This window comes from Nicotiana attenuata, chromosome 5 (assembly GCF_001879085.1).
Source record: "Nicotiana attenuata strain UT chromosome 5, NIATTr2, whole genome shotgun sequence".
Lineage (NCBI taxonomy): Eukaryota > Viridiplantae > Streptophyta > Magnoliopsida > Solanales > Solanaceae > Nicotiana > Nicotiana attenuata.
The window spans coordinates 44,947,521-44,954,924 of NC_031993.1; the positions used below are offsets into that span (position 1 = coordinate 44,947,521).

General features: G+C 35.9%; 1 long non-coding RNA gene across 1 annotated transcript; it reads right to left on the reverse strand.

The window, feature by feature from the left end:
* On the reverse strand, positions 1,138–3,506 carry LOC109225745. Its single transcript, XR_002067982.1, has 2 exons — positions 3,081–3,506; positions 1,138–1,436 (listed from the first exon to the last, which is right to left on the reverse strand). It is a non-coding gene; the product is annotated as an uncharacterized LOC109225745 (long non-coding RNA).

Sequence of the window (7,404 nt, forward strand, 5' to 3'; positions counted from 1 at the left end):
GGTTAATGTCACAGCTCCATTTTACCCGAGGGATAGGGTATAAGGGAGTTTTTTCCAATTTAAGTGACATAAATCGAAATGAGATTATTTTAATTTAATCAGAGTCGCCACTTGGAATAATTTATGGTGTCCCAAGTCACCGGTTTATTTTAAATCTCAAATCGAGGAAATTTAACTTCATTTAAAAGTCTGCGAAACCAGAAAAACTAGATAAGGAATTTTGTTAACCGGGGAGAAGGTGTTAGGCATTCCCGGGTTCCGTGGTTCTAGCACGATCATTTAACTATTAATAATTGGCCTAATTATCTGATTTATTACATGTTTTAAACTTATTGTGCATTTTTAACTTTATAACCGCTTTTAATTATTTCAACCCGCTTTTAGGATTTATGGTATTATTTCTTGAACAAGTTAAGATTGTCGTACACTTGCCGTTTTGGAACACACCGCAAACCACGCTACATGAAATGCATCCGCGATTCGCGACATGTTTTATTTTATTATTCTACAAAGTTGTTACAATTAGGTCACATGAAATGCACACCCGATTTTGGGGATTAGGTATCATAACTATGTCGCGGGAGTCGTACCCATAGTCACAATGATTTAATTTTCGCGCCTCAAGCATGCTACGAATATTTAGGTTTTTGTCTAAACTAATCTTAATGGTTGTAAGCATCTAAAAGTGTCTAATGATAAAATTACCAACTAATTTGAGGAAAATATCACTTAATAATGACCAGCCCAAGGCATAAGAGGAAGCAGCCCAATTGGGCTAAATAGCAAAAATTGGCCTAGTCGCCGATCTTAAATAACTGGGCCTAAAACAAGTTGTGTTCAATATCAATAAAATGTCCTAAAACGTACATTTGCCCAAGGTTGGAATCCAGTTCATTTCAATGTGAAAATCATAATATAATTCAAGTTTTGAAATTAATTACACTATATATGATTTACAATACATAAAAGAAATAAGTTTATGCTATAGTTCAAAAGGTAAGCCCATAGTTGGGGGTCAAGCTATTGGGTTTAATGCCCAGGCCCAATGGCCTAGGCCCGACTCGTTGGAGATTATTTTTCCCAATTGGGCTCATTTGCGTGTCTGGCCCAACCTGAATCGCAGAAGCAGAAGTCTAATTTTAACAACTGGCCCATATCCTTAACTATTGTGACATTACAAATTGCACTAATAAAGAAGCATTGCTATAACAAATAATGTAAAGGCAATATGACAATCAGAAAAATTTAAATTGCAATACCTAATACATGAATTACTACAACAACAACTAATCTATTACATTAGAATTCTTTGAGAAAAATACATCAACTAATTCTATTACAATGTTTGAGAAAGTCGACAGCCTAGTGAGCTTTTGCCCTTTTTGGATATCACTGATCCAACCAAGGCCTAATTCACCACCTGGAGCCACCAATTTCTGCGTAATAGTAACAACCAAATCGCAGCTTTTAGCTTTAGAAAAACATGCTGATTTGGCCAACTAGTGACCAAATCCACAAGTTATAGCCCATAAGCAAAGTGACCTCAAACAAAGCACTATGTTGTTATCATGTGAGTAGAAGAAAAAAGAAAGACAACTTCAGCAATCAAAGTTCAGAATCAGTATAAGATTTTGACTTAAAAATTTCAGACTTTGCCATTTTTTACAGAAGGAATTACAAGTATTACTAAACCAAATAAAGTGCCCATGCTAGTTCATTTCCACACTTAAACTTGCATAGCAACAAATTAATTAGGTCTATGACAATGTAATCAATCACTACATGAAACGACACATATTCATCACATATAATTGCATCTTTGTTGATATTGTATCATTCCAAATAGGCAGTACATCAAGAGAGGTAAAATCAGTACCTTAACAATAGCAAAAACCAGCAGTAAACAGATGAAATGTTGACTGAAACTTTAAAGAAGGAGCAGCAACCAAAACCAAACAGCAGCAGTAAGAAACCAACCCAGAAACCAAAGAAATAGCCCTTAGACTTCAAAAATCAGGGCACCTAAAGAAAATCAACCTAGGGTTCCAATCAGAAAACCAATGTTCTTAGCCAAAAAAAGTTTCAGAAATTCCTTTTTTGTAATCTGAAAATTTTAGGTGCAGCTATGTTGATGATGTTATGTGTGTGAATGAGTGAATGCCTATTCTTTATATAAAATGCATAAATATAGCATTAAAATGGAATATTCTACCCTAATTTCTGAAATGTCAGATAGTACAACATCTTTGGACAGTTGTTTGTCCCTTTTCAGCCCAATTCTAGCATTTTTCATGCTGGAAATGGGGACAGCTGTACATATGCTAGAACTTTCTGATATTTACTTAGTGTAAAACCCAATTTTAACCCTTCAATTACTGATTATTTCAATTCTAACCAGTCCTGACCTAAATTCTGATTTCAAAACCATTTGTGGAACTTCCTAGAACAATCTAGAAGATTCCAGCATTGAACTTTCTAATATTGTTTCAAATGTCTTTTTTAATTCTGAAATTAGTCTTAAGCTTAAAGGCATCCAGGGTTTAATCCAAACAATCTAAACCTAATTAGTGAATTATAAGGCTCACCTAATTAACCTTAAACAAAAACCGAATTTAAACAACTAACACATCAAAACAGTAAACAAACAAGAACTAGAATGAAGATGCAAAGAAACCCTAAAAATTAACCTAATTAATTTATAAATCAAAACAAACTAATCAACTAAATTACCATTTGGAATCTTATTGGAACTAAACTAATCACTGCATCTAAAGCAAAGAACACCAGAGAGGAATAATTACAAGAATTGAAACAAAAACGGAATAGTCATGCAATTGTAACAACCTAAAAACTAGCCTTAATCAGCCTAAATTCTATGCAATCGAAACCAACCTTTAGATAATTGTAAGATTCAGCATGCTTCATAAACAAATGAATCAAGTAAACAATACCAAGCAAAAGGACAAGAACTAAACTGTGATTACTTAAGTCATGCAGGCTAAAAGAAGAAAAAAGATGATTATGAAAGAAGAAAAAAGATAAACAAAAGAAGAAAGAAAAAAGAATGGAAAAGAAATTACCAAAACTTGCTTCGAATTGAACCAGTCATGAACTCGGACAAGCTTCAGTAGGGTAAAATGAACTTGGACGACCATTAATCGATTGTTCTTAACAAGAACAGTCGATTAATGGAAGTTTTGGGTTCAACCGACCCAGAAATTGAACGGAATCAGAAGGGAAAAAAACTAGGGTTCGGATTTTAGATCCAAGATTCGAGAATTTCCACACTTGTTTGAAGTCAACTGTTGTGATATATGGAGATATGAAGAGGAGATGATCGTCCGGTGTTAATCTGAGGCGGTTTGGAGGTACTCCGCCGCCGTAAGGCGATTTTCGGGCGGCGGAGAGGGGTGGAGCCGGCAAGGGGTGAGAGGGCGGCTAGGGTTTCTCTGTGAAAGGGTATAGAGACAGAAGTGAGAGGGGAGGGATTTTAGGGTTTGGGGGGTGGGGTACAGACAGTTTTATATTTATGAGTGGGCAGTTGCGAGCCGTTGGATCAAAGGGATCCAATGGCTGGGATTAAAGGGAAGCTAAACGGTGTCATTTTGATAAGTGGGGGTTTAGACAAGGTGGACTCAAATTGGGCTTGAGGTGCAAACGGGTTAAAAAGAGGTAATTGGGCCACCAGATTTGGTCTTTGGGTGGCCCAAATTCGATAACAACCTTTTCTTTTTATTGCTTTTCCTTTTTTTTCGTTTTCTTTAATTTTAAAACCCTAATTAAATTAATTATGTCCTAAATTAAATCATAAATTAATCTAACCTATAAAATTAAACTAATTATCTATTTATAATAATTACAAAATAAGTTAATCCTAAATTAATGAAGAGGAAAATACTAATCTAATATTAAAAGCTAAAATGTAGATATGAACAACATTTTCTATGATTTTCATTTTAATAAAGTAATTAACTAATCAATCCTAAAATATGAACACAAAACCTAATATGCAATGCATGAAATTTTTTACATTTTTAGGGCATTTTTCACGATTTAAACAAAATTAAGCGTGCACAAAAATATAAACAATTAATAAAAATACTACAAAAATCCTATAAAATTGAAAAACAATTTGGAAAAAATCTATTTCTTCAATTTTGTAGGAGTATTTTTAGTAGGGCAAAAATCACATGCCCACAGTTAATATACGTGAATATATCACTGATTTAATCATTTGATTAGTACTTTGAGGTGAAAATTTGGGGAAAATTGTAGAATCTTCATAAAATGAACTTTTGGGATTTGAAAGCCGATTCGAAGTCGGAATTGAGTGAAACTAGTATGGTTAGTCTCGTAATTGAATGGGTTGTCATATTTTGTGTGTGTTGTCGAGTTTCGAGGCGTGGGCCCGGATGTGATTTTCGGCCGAATCTGGGATTTGATGTAGAATTTGATCTTTGTCAATTGTAATTACCTCCTTGGGTTTATTTGATGTGTTTGAGTTGCTTTTGGCTAGTTTTGAGCCGTTCGGAGGTCATTACGCGCGGGATGGCATTTTTGGAGCATCGCTTGGCTTGCTCGGTATTGTTATTGGCTTGCTCGAGGTAAGTGTTTTGCCTAACTTTGTAGAGGGAATTTTTTCTCCTATTTGTCATTGTTGCTACATGCGGGGTGATACATATGTGAGGTGACGAGCGTATATGTATTTTCCGGGTCAATCATGCTCGGGGTAGATTGTGCTATAATTGTATCTTGTAGGATTACGTAACTTCCTTGCTTCATGCTTCACTTGATTTAACGATGTTAAGAACGTAGTATAAAATGTTAGTAATCAAGAATTAGCCCAATATAACTTGATCGAATTTTGTAGAATTCTGAGAATACATTGAAGTGTCTAATTCGGTCATCTCTATACGAAATCATTATTTCATTACTACGGCCCATATTCATGAGATACTAGGCTCTATAGTTGTGTTGTTGATCATTGTGAGAATTGTGGAAGTATCTGAATAATACGGTTCTCGAGGGTTGTTGAATCATTTTTGATTTGGAAAGTTGTGATTGGGATTTGTTTGAAATATTTGTTAAAACACTCTCTTGATGTTATTTGTGCTTCCTATCTTATTTGTCATTGATACTCATATGCTTGGTAAGGAAAAGTGTAAAATACGAAGGGTGATGCCGTGCCATTCATTGAGAATAAAATCACAAATGGTGATGTCGTACCATATTATTGAGAGTAAAAGCACGAAGGGTGATGTCGTGCAACATTATTGAGAGTAAAAGCACGAAGGGTGATGTCGTGCCATATCATTTGAGAGTTAAAGCACGAAGGGTGATGCCGTGCAATTTCATTTATATCATTATTCTTGTATGTTATCGTGAGGTCATGGCACGATAGGTGTTTCCGTCCAGGCGAGGATGAGGGACATGCATTATGTTTGATATCAGTCTTCTATGTATATGTTCTTGTCTTTACCTTGAACTGTTATTGTCATAATTATGGATCTGATATGATTTATTGCCATTGTTCTATCATGATCTCCATCTCAATTGTTGTTGTGTTGCTCATACCTTCTACTCGCTTAACATGCAAATTCCATGCCTATTTCCTACTTTTATAGCTATACTCATGTTGTATCTGTTCTGTTGCACCTTAGTGCAAGCCTTCCACCATGCTAGTCATTCATGCCCTTACTTGTTAACTTGTAAAGATCTTGTGTTTCCTTCTTGTTTACTATATTTGTACTTAGGCCTCCACTATGCTAGTTAATTGAAGTTAATACTCTTTGTTTTCCTATTGGTTATTATTACTCACGTGCTTTCCGCCTAGTCTTTTACTATTGCCGACATGTATATCCTCGTCCATTGTTGTTACTTGCGTATTTCCAACTTTGTAATTCCTGTTATCGTGTTTCTGTCATCTGGTTGGTTCTACTATATGTATACTTAGGAAGGATGAGTTGAACGCATGAAGGGTGTTGCCGTGCTAATTGATTTGTCATATAAATTTACTTATATATATCGTGAGGATGAGATAGAAGCACGAAGGGTGTTACCGTGCCATTTGACTTGATATCTTGGATACACTTCTCATACTAGGAAGGATTGTACATCTTCTACTGTAATTCCTGCTAGTAATTGTTGACTGTCTTGCAGAGTTGTATACGGTACTTTTATCTGTTATGTTTTGAACTTCCTATACTGTTAGTCTAATGTACAGGTTATAACAATAAGCACCTTTCAACTAAAAGCCTTGTCACTACCTCGACGAGGTTAGACAAAATACTTACCAGTACATGGGGTCGGTTGTACTGATACTGCACTTCTGCACGTTCCGTGCAAATTTTGGAGCGGAGCTGCTGGTTACGCCGGGTGTTGATTCGGAAGACATTCGTGCGTTTGGTTATAGCTTCCATTTGTCCTTGGTAGTTTAGATTATTTCTAATCTGTTTATGTAACCTTCAAACCAAACGTGTAGTTATTGGTATCGGTTTGTAAATTCCAAATCTTAGAAGCTCGTGATTTGTACTACCACGTCTTGGATAAATTTGTAAATGCTCAATTATCTATTCTCTTTTCTCTTATAACCTCAGTTGGGTTGTGTTTTTCTGTTAGTTGGCTTACCTAGAGGGTTGTATCTATTCTGTTGCACCTTAGTGTAAGCCTTCCACCATGCTAGTCATTCATGCCCTTACTCGTTAACTTGTAAAGATCTTGTGTTTCCTTCTTGTTTGCTATATTTGTGCTTAGGCCTCCACTATGCTAGTTAATTGAAGTTGATACTCTTTGTTTTCCTATTGGTTGTTATCACTCACGTGCTTTCCGCCTAGTCGTTCACTGTTGCCCAAATGTATATCCTCTTCCATTGTTGTTACTTGCGTATTCCCTACTTTGTAATTCCTGTTATCGTGTTTCTGTCATCTGGTTGGTTCTGCTATACGTACATTTGGGAAGGATGAGTTGAACGCACGAAGGGTGTTGCCGTGCTAATTGATCTGTCACATAAATTCATTTAGATATGGTGAGGATGAGATATAAGCACGAAGGGTGTTACCATGCCATTTGACTTGATATCTTGGATACACTTCTCATACCATGAAGGATTGTAAATCTTCTACTGTGATTCCTACTAGTAATCGTTTACTGTCTCGCAGAGTTGTATACGGTACTTTTATCTGTTATGTTTTGAACTGCCTATACTATTAGTCTAATGTACAGGTTATAACAATAAGCATCTTTCAACTAAAAGCCTTGTCACTACCTCGACGAGGTTAGAAAAAATACTTACCAGTACATGGGGTCGGTTGTACTGATACTGCACTTCTGCACGTTCCGTGTTAATTTTGGAGCGGAGCTACTGGTTACGCCGGGTGTTGATTCGGAAGACATTCGTGCGTTTGG